General features: G+C 42.5%; 1 protein-coding gene across 1 annotated transcript in view; it reads right to left on the bottom strand.

Moving 5' to 3' along the window:
• FAM237A (family with sequence similarity 237 member A) overlaps nucleotides 1–13,536 on the bottom strand; it is a 76,598-nt gene that overhangs the window by 43,562 nt on the left and 19,500 nt on the right. The gene's annotated exons all lie outside the window — the stretch shown is intronic.

Genomic DNA, 13,536 nt, shown 5'->3' with positions numbered 1-13,536 from the left:
CGAGTTGCAATAGTCAAGGCGAGAGATAACAAGTGAGTGAATGAGGAGCTTGGTGGTTTCATTTGTTAAAAAGGGGCGAATTTTGGAGATGTTACGGAGGTGAATTCTACAAACTTTTGACAACGATTGGGTTTGAGGCTGAAATGACAAGTCAGAGTCTAGGATTACACCTAGTACCCTGGCGTGAGGGGAGGGACTGATGGTTGCATTGTTGATTTTGTTGGAAAAGTCATGGAGGGGTGCACGGGCAGGGGGAATATTAATAGCTCAGTTTTAGAGAGATTTAGTTTAAGGAAGTGGTGTGACATCCATGCTGATATGTCAGTTAGTAAGTTAGTAATGCGAGAGGAGACTGAAGGAGTGAGGTGAGAAGTAGACAGATAGATTTGGGTGTCATCAGCTTATAAGTGGTATTGGAAGCCATGGGCAGTTATTAAGTGACCGAGGGAGGAGGTGTAGATAGAGAAGAGAAGGGGTCCAAGAACCGAGCCTTGGGGGACCCCCACAGAAAGGGGCAATGGAGAGGAGGAGACAGAGTTGTAGGTGACACTGAAGGAGCGCTGTGATAAATAGGCAGAGAACCAGGATAGAGCAGAATCTCGGAGGCCGAGGGAATGTAGCTTATTGAGAAGGAGCGGGTGGTCAACAGTATCAAAGGCCGCAGAGAGGTCAAGTAGCAGGAGTATGGAGTACTGGCTATTGGTTTTAGCAGTTAGTAAATCGTTAGTGAGTTTTAGTAAGGCAGTTTCCGTGGAGTGCTGCGAGCGAAAGCCAGACTGTAAGGGGTCAAGAAGGTTATTTTCATTGAGGTAGGAGCTAAGACGGTTGTAGACTAAGTGTTCTAGACGTTTAGAGGTGAATGGGAGCAATGAGCTGGGTCTTAAGTCGGTAGGGTCCAGTGAGAGCTTTTTAAGAATGGGAGTGATCTGCGCATATTTTAGAGCGGAGGGGAAGATACCACTAGAGAGGGAGAGATTGAAGATGTGGGTGAGGGAGCATAGGATAGAAGAAGAGGGTGACCATAGTAGTTGTGAGGGAACAGGATCCAAAGGACAATTGGTTAGGTGGGCATCCGAGAAAATTTTTGTAACCTCTTCCGTAGTAGCCAATTCAAAAGAGGAGAGTGTTGAATGTGCTGCTAGGCAAGGTATGTTGGGTGGGGAAGACGTACGCACAGTGGAGATGTCCTCACGAATTGCATCGATCTTGTCTTTAAAGTGATTGGCAATCTCTTGGGCAGTGAGTGAGTTAGTGGGTAGAGGGGGTGGTGGCCGAAGCAGAGAGTTAAAGGTTGAGAAGAGCCGACAGGGACTGGATGACAAGGAATTAATAAGAGAGACAAAGTAGGCTTGTTTGGCAGCATGGAGGCATGAATTGTATTTTAGAAAGGCAGATTTATATAGGGTGAAGTCTTGCAGGCATTTGGTTTTACGCCACAGTCGTTCAAGAGCACGGCAATATCTCTTGAGATTTCTAGTGTTGTCAGTTTGCCAGGGTTGTGACGGTCGGGGCCTGATTCTGCGTGTGGTTAGAGGAGCAAGTGCATCTAGTGATGATGAGAGTGAACTGTTGTAGACAGAGGTGGCCAGGTCAGGACAGGACAGGGGAGAGATTATGTCATATAGGTGGTCAGTAGCAGAATAGAGAAGAGAAGGGTTAAAGCGGCGAAGGTTTCTACAAGTAATTGTTTGCTGCTTGGAGGGATGGGTGGTTGGAGGCAAGGATACAGTGAAAGTAATGAGGTTGTGATCAGATAGAGGAAAGGGGGCGTTGGTGAGGTTGCCAGGGTTGCAGAGATGGGAGAATACAAGGTCAAGGGTATTACCATTGGAGTGAGTGGAAGTGTGTGTCCATTGGGTTAGGTCAAAAGATGAGGTTAAATCGAGAAGTTTAGCTGTAGTTGGGCTGTTAACATTGACAGGAATGTTAAAGTCACCAAGAATAATGGTGGGTATTTCAGAGGAGAGAAAGTAGGGTAGCCAGGCAGCAAAGTCGTCAAGAAAGCGCGATACCGGTCCTGGAGGCCGATAAATTGCTGCAATCCTCAGAGAAATGGGAGAAAACAGACGAATACAGTTCATCTAGAAAGAAGAGAGGGATAGAGAGGGAGGGACAGGAAGGACTTGGAAGGTGCTTTGTGGGGATAGAAGGAAGCCAACTCCACCTCCTTTCTGTCTGTTGGGTCTGGGGGAGTGAGTCCAATGGAGACCACCATGGGAGAGGGCAGCAGGAGAAGCTGAGTCAAAATTTTGAAGCCAGGTTTCTGTTATGGCGAGTATGTTCAAGCCATGAGAGATGAAGAGGTCATGTACAGATGTTAGCTTGTTACAGATGGAGCGGGCGTTCCAAAGGGCGCATGAGATTGGTGGGGTGCTTTAAGGAAGCAGGGGGATAGAAATTAAACTGAGTGGATTGCGGTGGTTGCCAGAGGGGGAGGGGTATTGGATATGTGGCTTGCATTTGGAAAATGGCGGACCAGGATTAGGAGAAATGTCACCTGAGACTAGGAGAAGGAGGAGGGCGAGGAAGGCAAGGTGGGAGTGGGATGTGCATGAGCGCACCTGTCTAGTGGCCCTGGTGTTTATGTCAGCATGTGGGTGCAGCAAATGCAGGAGATGATGGGTGCCATAGTAGGGAGAGGGTAGGAGTGAGGGTGATATGCTGCAGGGAAGAGAGGAGGGGTAGAGTAAAGATAATTTGAGGATAGAAGACACCAATGTGAGAAGGAAGAGAATAAGGAGCATGTTCGTGGATAGAGAGTGGGAAACGAACCTAATATAAAATAAATGTCAAAGCTGGTTTGCTTGTCATCTTGCAGAGTGGAGCAGAGTTCTTGTTCATGCAGCTTTAGTTAAACTGCGCTGGTGAAACTGCGCATCACTCGTGACAGAACCATGATGTCTGCGCCACCCCATAAGCTTCCATAAATTTATAGGGAGACTAAGCTGGGATGCATTTCTCAGTTGGTCATTATTGGGTCTGATGTGAGACACCTGAATATGGGGAGAGATGACCAGCTACAGACACAGGCTAGGGTCATAAAACGAATTAGCTCTCTTGATCACTCAAGCCACATGGAGTTGAGAATCAATCACCAGTAATATTGCTATTGCAGTGTGTTTGTTATAGAGCTAGCAGTAAATATGGAAGTTTAAAGATATGGCAGCAGGAGACAATTACCAAAAATATTAACAGCAGACTCAGCAAAGTCAGTTCAGTAGGGATGTACAGTTGGATAGGAGACAATTACCAAAATATTAACAGCAGACTACAGGCTGCCTGCAGGAAAACTACAGAAGGGGGTGGAGACAAGGCCAATCATCCTGCACCATTTAAGAGAGCAACAGTGACTGTTTTTAGTTACAGGAAGCTTGTGCTTAATTTGCAGGGATTTCCTTTCACTTCCTGTTTGGCTATGGGACAGGAAGTGAAGGGAAATCTCTGCAATGAGACACAGATGGCAGCCTTGTTCTACTTTAAAGATAGCTAGGAGACAGAACATGGCCCAGAATGAGTGCATGTCTGTGTTTGACACACTGACCTTTAATTCATAGCACCCAACTATCCTTTCTTATGACCCAATTAACTCTGTCCCTCTTTTTTGCCTAACTGTCCCCTCATTTTGGACTGATGTACACATGTGTATCTGTATTATTTTTTATAGTTATAATGCCTAATAAAAAACAGACTTTTTTTTTACTTAAAGTAGAACTATAGGCAAAACTTTTTTTTTTATTTTGGTTAGAGCAAGGGAGGGTTAAAACCCCTGTCAATTTTTCTTTCACCATCTGTGCCCCATTGTGGAGATTTCACTTCACTTCCTGTCCCATAGCCAAACAGGAAGTGAGGGGAAATCCATGCAAATTAAGGGAATTGCTTGGGGCCCCCCAGGTCACCAGAACTACTGTCTCCAAAAGATTTCCCCTATATTACTTTTCTAGGGATAACCCAAAATTTGGGATTTTTCTTTTACTTTCACTTTTAATGACAATGGTAAACAAGAAAAATTGAGAGCTTGAATCTCCCTATACTTTACTTTAAAGTATAGCAAAACCCAAGAAAAAAAATGTAATATAGTACAGCTTAATAGTTCTGAGATGTGGCGGCTGCATTACTTTTATTCTGCTTTTCTTTCTTCACCTGGTGATCCTGTCCTAGGGTAACAATGCTTATTCACTGTACTGTATCTTTGCAGGAGCAGTATTGCCAGCCTAGGACAGAACAACAGAACATCTCCCTCTCTCCATAACTTAGGGAGGAGGTGTCCTGTACACAAAGGTGAACTGGGCAGGGCTGATAATACTGTTTAAGAAAAGACTGCAGAGTGCAGAGAAACTTACAAGTTTGCTGGATCAACGGGTCCTTTATTGCACTTGTTGAACAGATATAACACTTTGAATGACATATATAATAGAACAAAAGGGGGCAAATAGGAGAAGCTCATTGTGGGGGTTTATGTACTGTATACTTTATTACCAAACCTACTCCAGATAATGATTGATTTTTGCTTTTATAGTAAGTGTGTTCATAACATAAAAATCATAGAAGAGATTTCCATGGCATAATACTGTTTATTTCATTTGAATGTTAAAAGCAGATTGTACTTACAAGTATAGCTGTACAATGAGCATGTAAAGTGGGCCGGGATCAGCGCCTTGGTGTGCGTTCCAATACCCGTAAATGTCATCACTGGATGTCCCCGCTTAACACACAATAATGAATCCGGCCATCATAGTGGCTAGGGATGAGCCAAACACCCCCCGTTCGGTTCGCACAAGAACTTGCGAACAGACAAAAATTTGTACGAACATGTGAACACCGTTAAAGTCTATGGGACACGAACGTGGAAAAGTGCTCATTTGAAAGGCTTGTATGCAAGTTATTGCCATAAAAAGTTATTTACGACCCGGATACTGCCCCAGGGGACATGTATCAATGCAAAAAAAAGTTTTTAAAACAGCCATTTTTTCAGAAGCAATGATTTTAAGAATGCTCAAAGTGAAATAGTAAAAATGAAATATTCCTTTAAGTATCGTGCCTGGGGGGGGTCCCCATAGTCTGCCATGTTTAGAAAAGTACTGCAAAAAAATGACATTTCTAAAGGAAAAAATGGTATTAAAAATTGCTCACGGCTGTAATGTATTGCCAGATCCTGGCAATATACATAAAAAATCATTTTAAAAAACAGCGTGGGTCCCCCCACTTCGGGTCTGGTATGGATCTATACACACAGTATATTAGTCTGACTGTGTGTGTCTATCTGTCTATCACACTGACAGAATATATATATACTAGTCTAAATGTGTATATATATATCAAATACACTGCCATTAACTAACTATAACTAACTAGCCTGCCTAATCTAGCTCAATCTCTCTATCTCCGTCTACTATAACACACTAAATGGGCGCAGAGTGAGCAGCCTTTTATAGTGTGGGGCGTGGGCTTAGTCCCCCTGAGCCATGATTGGCCAAAGGCACCCTGCCTTTGGGCAATTGTGGCTCTCGCTGAGGAGCGTGCTGTGATTGGCCAAAGCATGCAGGTCAGGTGTATGGTTTGACCAATCATCATACAGCAATGCACTGTGGTCTTGCAGTGCATTATGGGGTGCTCACATTTGCTGCAAACGCCCCATAAAATTTGCCGTTCGGCGAATGGGCGAACACCCGATGTTCGAGTCGAACTTACGTTTGACACAAACTCGAAGCTCATCCTTAATAGTGGTGGATTTGAGGAGGAAAGAAGAAGGGCCCCTGGACGACGTGACTCTATCACAAAATGCCGCGTAGGGCGGAGCGACGTGTTCGCGTCACCTTCCACTGCCGCTGTTTATACCAGTAGGACAGGCTGTCTGTGAGCTTCCGGCCGGCGCTCCAGACCACATTAAGCGCCTACTATTGTCTACTAGTATGTGAGTTTAATTTTTTTATATTACTTCAATAAAGTCAACGATTTTACACTATTTGGAGCCTTTCTATTTTTCCTTGTCAAAAGAAGTTTATTGAGTATACAATGTTATAAAGATACATAAAGTAAGTTTACAAGGATCTATAAAGTAAGCTCATTGTTTTACAGTAGGGTTTATATAGGTAAATATCATGAAATTTCAAATATTAAACATTGGGTTCACGTAAACCTAAATTAAAGATATATATCATTTCCTTAGTTACTTTTGTAGGTATTTAAATGATTTATACCTACTATACATATTGTTTACAAGTAGAGTGTATATAGGTCAAATAAATTCTGATAATGAGCTTTAATCGTAAGGTGGAGAAAAGGAAAGAGAAAGAAGAAAAAGGGTTGAAAGGTAGAGGTATGGTCCACAAGGTTGTCCCGCTCGTCAGTTTATTATTCTTTTTAGTTCTCTTTGAAGCCTTAGAATGGGTGTCTCTGTAAGTCATTTAATCTGTTACCATGGCAACAGGACAGAGTCATTGAAGTTTGACAGGAACTGTTGTTTTATCCAAGGATGCCAAAGTTTTTCAAATTTTGGAATTTGATTTTGATCGATGGCTACCATCTTAGCATGGGACATTGTATTATTCATTCTGTGAATTGTTTCTGCTAGTATCAATGTAGGAGATTTCCATGCCTTAGCCACTGTTTGTTTTGCAGCCGTTATTAGTTGGATCATAAGTTTGAATTGAGAGAGTGTTAACCATTCCGGTTTTAGATTAAGTAAAGTTAAATATGGATCTGGTTGTATTATTTTTTTAAATATTTTAGATGCAATCACGAAGACTTCCTTCCAGAAGGTTTGGATTACTGGGCACGTCCACCATACGTGTAAATATGTGCCTATTTCTGGGGCCTTTCTATTTTTCATGCCATATTCGTATTGCTATGGTCTGATGTCCAATTACCTGTCAGTGTGAACACCTCTAACACGGTACCAAGGTCCCTGATGTTTCATCCTAGTATAAGGCTTCTGGTCCGTTGGTCGTGATCCGAATCAATATTGACAAACAGCTCTCTTTGATCCTCTGTAACGGGGGATCATGAGTTTCTGGTAAGCGGCCAGTCTTATTCATGGTGGTGGAACAAGCACTTTGCCCTCTTACAGCAAGATTGTATGTCCATCTGATTCTTTGGAATTTTTTTGAGTTTTTTTCTTTCATCACTTGGGTGATCTACTCACTTTTTTGTATATGGACTTTTATATATATATATCATTGTATATTTGATGGAACATTATTTTGTTAGTAATGTAAAAATAATAAACTGCGCTAAATACTCGTTACGTTATTTAAAACGTTATTTAGGTGGAAAAATTGAATACCACAAAGATATATTTTTTTTAAAATTGAAAGTAAAGTCCAGATATCTCCTATGATGAAAAAAACTCCAGATCGCAAAAATACTTCAACATATATAGATGAAATGATAATCCAGATATCACAAGAGTAAGTTGCCCTTACCAGAACACCAAACAAAATAGACGAATGGCTTAAATCCAGCCAGGGCCTTTGGGATGGAACCGATCAGCTCTGTCCAGGTTCAAGATATGATTCCCTCAGTAAATATAGGAGAAAAAAATAACAAAAAGGCTGGCCATAGTGTAGTATGGTTATATACGTGTGTGGACATACAAACGTACCAACACCCTGGTGTGCACACAAAAAACAAAGAGTGATATCCCACCACCGTGGCTGTAAAATGTGCTTACCGACTCACAGTGGTAGTTAGACTCTATATCACACTAAGAATCGATCAATAGGTGACAAGAAATAATTGATTCGCCCTCTGTAGCCAGGAAATCCATGTCCTCAGTCCATGACCCAAAAAGGAAATAAACTATCCATGGTGTAATACATTCAAGGAATGTTTTAATAGATAAAAATATTTTGTTAGTATGTTTTGAATTTTCATGTTTAATACACTAATAGGGATTTTTCACCTAATTTTCAATATTTGGATTGGTGACCATACGTATGGTCGCTAATCCTCTTTAGCGCGATTCAATTTTTTCCCATCTCAACTAGAACATTTTGGGACTATATCCTAATGCTAATTTGACTCTAAAGCCTCGTACACAAGATCGGATTGTTGGCCAACAAAACCGTGGACTTTTGTCTGAAGGGCGTTGGCCCAAACTTGTCTTGCATACAAAAGGCAAGGAATTGTCGGCCAACAAACATGAACATACTGAAGTACTACGTGGTTTCAGCTCTTTAGCGTCACCCTTTAGGCTCCTTCTGCTAATTTCGTGTTAGTAGAAGTTTGGTGAGTGTTGATTTGCGGTTCTCATTTCGTGCTTTTCATTTCGCGCTTTTTCAGTTCGTTTCTAGACATGTTGCGGAATCGGAGGAGATAACGTGTTATTTATTATTGGCCTTATTGGAGTTATTGCTTTACATTATTTTTTTTTGGTTGAATAATGATTTGATTTGGTGTATTTTCTATATTTTTGGATGCATAGAATGCACTTTTTGGTTAAGTTCTATTGGCAATGCAGATAGAATGTCTAATTTTATTTGTTTTCTTTTTTTAATGCACAATAAAAAAATGTGTACAATAATACTTGGCTATGTGTTTTACTTCAAATGACAGTTTGGGAGTAGGTAGTTACATTTAAAAATATACAATGTAATATTGACAAGGGACACCAACATAGTTGTATCTTTGATCTTAAAAACTATGGGATAATGGTGTTGTGGTAACTTGCCCAAAAAAAAAAAAAAAAAAAGAAGCATAATAACATTATGCTTGATATCACTAGAAAAAAAAAGCCTTTGAAAATTCGTTGGCAATAACTCCATCAGTATCACCAGCAAAGCAGCTTCGTTATTATCCCATTAAAGAAGAAGAGCATGTGTGATGCATTTCGAGATTTCATAATTTGCCATGTTACGAATGTTAATTCTCCATTACGAGCGCTAGTTTACAAGACCAACCGCTTCTGGCTTGTCCTTGCTTCCAAGCATGCTTGTTTGTAGTTTGGACTTTTGTCCGACTGACTTGTGTACACACGCTTGGAATATCCAACAACACACATTTGTCCGCAGAAAATTTTAAAACCTGCTATCAAACATTTGTCTGGAAAACAATTGTCCGATGGAGCATACACATGGTTGGATTTTCCGCCAACAGCCTGACATCACACATTTCCCATCAGAAAATCAGATTGTGATTTTAAAGACAACCTCTGGATATGACGCTGAGAACGTGCACTCAACTTTTTTGGTCGACCACGGTGAGGCCTGTTCTGAGTGAAACCTGTCCTATTAAAGCACTGTATGGTCTTGACCACCATGCTGAAGCTCAGTTTCAGGGTCTTGGCAATCTTCTTATAGCCTAGGCCATCTTTATGTAGAGCTACGATTCTTTTTTTCAGATCCGCAGAGAGTTCTTTGCCATGAGGTGCCACGTTGAACTTCCAGTGAGCAAAATGAGAGAGTGAGAGCGATAACACCAAATTTAACACACCTGCTCCCCATTCACACCTGAGACCTTGTAACACTAACGAGTCACATGACACGGGGGAGGGAAAATAGCTAATTAGGCCCAATTTGGACATTTTCACTTAGGGGTGTACTCACTTTTGTTGCCAACAGTTTAGACATTAATGGCTGTGTGTTGAGTTATTTTGAGGGGACAGCAAATTTATACTGTTATACAAGCTGCACACTCACTACTTTACATTGAAGCAAAGTGTCATTTCTTCAGTGTTGTCACATGAAAAGATATAAATTATTTACAAAAATGTGAGGGGTGTACTCACTTTTGTGAGATACTGTAAGTTTGTGCTACTGTATGTGTGTAGTGGTCATTTTTGAGTATATTAGTAGGTGAACCTGTTATGTTAATAGAGTTTATATCCAGCTCCTGTTATTTTAGTTAACCCAGTCCCTCCTGGTCTTGGATTATATAGCTAGTTTTAGATTAGAGCTCAATAACCAGCATAGGCTAGATCCAGGTTAGGCATTCGATGGCCACTTCTGGTAGTCAGAGGTTTGGTTGCTTCTCAGATTAGAAACTACTAGGGACTAAAGCGCATTGCAGATAGGATAACTCTGAGTTCCAGTGCCACACCACAATTTCTGCCAGTAAGAAGCTGAATTCCAGGCTGGTTTGTTCCACTGCCTTTACCCACCCGTCTTGTCCACTCCAGTCAGTGATATCTACAGGTGACCATGGGTTATTATATATAATAATATAGAGCAAAATTATAAGCACAACACTTTTGTCTTTGCCCCTATTTATCATAAGCTGAGATCTACGACTTTTTCTATGTACACAAAAGGCCTATTTCTCTCAAATATTGTTCACAAATCTGTCTAAATCTGTGTTAGTGAGCACCCCTATCCTTTGCCGAGATAATCCATCCTCCTCACAGGTGTGGTATATCAAGATGCTAATTAGACAGCATAATTATTGCCACTCTACAGTAAAATGTTTTATCACACAGCATAATGCCACAGATGTGGCAAGCTTTGAGCTAGCATGCGATTGGCATGCTGACTGCAGTAATGTCTACCAGAGCTGTTGCTCTTGAATTAAATGTTAATTTCTCTACCATAAGCCATCTCCAAAGGCGTTTCAGAGAATTTGGCAGTACATCCAACTGGCCTCACAACCGCAGACCGCATGTAACCACACCAGCCCAGGACCTCCACATTTAGTGTCTTCACCTCCAAGATAGTTTGAGACCAGCCACTGGACAGCTGCTGCAACAATCGGTTTGCATAGACAGAATGCGGGTCCCCAGTTGAAGTCACGGGCGGTGACGTAACGCGTAGGGCGTGGCCGAGCATAGACGAAACCGGAAACTAGTAAGGAGGCGTCTCCAACGCCGCTCCTCAACTCTTTTACCTTTAATGCTGTTTTTAACCTGTTTACATGTAAGAGACCACTTGAATTTTTAATAAATAGCCAGTTGTTTTAAACTTACTACACCATCGGAGGCATCTTTTCTCTCTCCCCTTCCCGTTTATACCACCGGACCGGTGGAGCCCAGGTGGGCAACCCTCTTTGTTCTTACAAATCGCAGGTACTGTCAAGCAGAGAGATCGCTGCAACATCAGAGAAGCTTTACTTCCACATCACCATATCACAAAGAACAAAGAATCTGGTTTCAATGCCCCTAAAAATGTTACTCAAGGTGAGAGTCTAGAGAGCCCGGTGCCACCGGATTAGAAAACCCAAGATTTATATCACTTTTTACCTTCACTGAATGACCCTAGTGGAACAGCACAATATAGACTTTGATGCACATTATGAACTTTTGATTATTTTTAACGTTTTTCATTTGCATTGTCATTGATTTTTCACCTTGATGCACATAGCACCTTGATATATTATTGCACTATGGAGCACTTTTAGACACTGCACGGTTAGTGATTTTGTATTATTGTATGCACTTTACTCTGAGGTGATAGATTTTTATAGCGCGAAATCAATTTTTATTATAAATCGGTTTGCATAACCAAAGAATTTCTGCACAAACTGTCAGGAATCATCTCAGGGAAGCTCATCTGCATGCTCGTCGTCCTCATTGGGGTCTAGACCTGACTGCAGTTCGTCATCTTAACCAACTTGAGTGGGCAAATGCTCACATTTGATGGCGTCTGGCACTTTGGAGAGGTGTGTTCTTGATGAATCCTGGTTTTCACTGTACAGGGCAGATGGCAGACAGCGTGTATGGTGTCATGTGGGTAGGCAGTTTGCTGATGTCAATGTTGTGGATCGAGTGGCCCATGGTGGCGGTGGGGTTATGGCATGGCTCAAAATTTCATGACCTGAGCTGCTAGCCAGGCCTCAAGGGTTACTCGCCACCAGTTGCCCTGCCCAACCCCTACTTTGCCCCGATCCTAATTCTGTCCCTAATCACACCCTCATAAATCATCTCATGAAATGACACTTAAATGTTTTATGCAGAATTAAGTTACAAAAATAAATAATAACAACAACTTTATCAGTTCCCCTCAGCACAGCCTCACCAGTGCCCATCAATGCAGGCTCACCAGTGCCCATCAATGCAGGCTCACCAGTGCCCATCAATGCAGGCTCACCTGTGCCCATCATTGCAGCGTGACCTGTGCCCACCATTGCAGCCTCACCATGCCCACCATTGCAGCCTCACCATGCCAACATTGCAGGCTCATGGTGTCAACATTGCAGACTCACTGTGCCAACATTGCAGCCTCACTTTGCCCCCATTGCAGACTCGCTATACCCAACATTGCAGCCTCGCCAGGGTGAAGGAACAGAGAGGGTGGCCGGATCATGACTGGAGGAACAGAAGAGCCACGGGATCACAGAGCACGAATAGCACACTGTTACAGCTTACATTGAAATTGCCTCCGCTCTGGTCGCTGTCACACACAGCCCCGCCTCCTCCTGTCCCCATGCCTGTGATAGACAGAACACATCCCAGCATTGGACCCGCATTCTGTCTATCACAGGTACGGGGTCAGGAGGAGGCGGGGCTGTGTGTGACGGCAATCAGAGTGGAGGCAATTTCAGTGTAAGCAGTAACAGTGTGCTATACAGCTCGGTGACCCCCCTGGCTCTCATCTTCCGCCATGCTCTCTTCCACCGGGTCGATCACTGGAAGAACGGCTCCCGATCAACCCTACCCGCTGGCGGTGCTCGCCCCCCCCCCACTCCCAGGCAGCCCACACTCGCAAGCCCTCATTTTCCACTCGAAAAATGCGTGTAGGAGAGTGAAACATTTTGAGGGCTATGGTAGGTATATGACAGGTGTATGCTATGGACAATGAACACAGGTGCATTTTATTGATGGCAGTTTGAATGCACAGAGATACCGTGACAAAATCCTGAGGCCCATTGTTGTGCCATTCATCCACGACCATCACCTCATGTTGCAGCATGATAATGCACGGCCCCACGTTGCAAGGATCTGTACACATATCCTGGAAGCTGAAAACGTCCCAGTTCTTGCATGGACAGCATAATCACCGTACATGTCACCCATTGAGCATGTTTGGGATGCTCTGGATTGGTGTATATGACAGCGTGTTCCAGTTCCTGCCAATATCCAGCAACTTCGCACAGCCATTAAAGAGAAATGGACCAACATTCCACAGGCCACAATCAACAACCTGATCAATTCTATGCGAAAGAGATGTGCTGCACTGCGTGAGGCAAATGGCGGTACACTAGATACTGACTGGTTTTCGGACCCCCTGAACCCCCCCCCCCCCCCCCTCCACAATACAGTAAAACTGCATATTTTAGAGTGGCCTCTTATTGTGGCCAGCCTAAGGCACACCTGTGCAATAATAAAAATCAGCATCTTGATATGCCACACCTGTGAGGTGGATGGATTATCTCGGCAAAGGAGAAGTGCTCACTAACACAGATTTAGACATTTGTGAACAATTAGATTTGTGAACAATATTTGAGAGAAATAGACTTTTTGTGCACACAGAAAAAGTCATAGATCTTTGAGTTTAGCTCATGATAAATTGGGGCAAACACAAAAGTGTTGTGTTATAATTTTGCTCAGTGTGTGTGTGTGTGTGTGTGTGTGTGTGTGTTTATGTATATGTATGATGTGTATATATATAA

This window comes from Aquarana catesbeiana, linkage group LG06 (genome assembly GCF_042186555.1).
Source record: "Aquarana catesbeiana isolate 2022-GZ linkage group LG06, ASM4218655v1, whole genome shotgun sequence".
In the NCBI taxonomy this organism is placed as follows: domain Eukaryota; kingdom Metazoa; phylum Chordata; class Amphibia; order Anura; family Ranidae; genus Aquarana; species Aquarana catesbeiana.
This window is presented reverse-complemented; position numbering and strand designations above follow the sequence as displayed.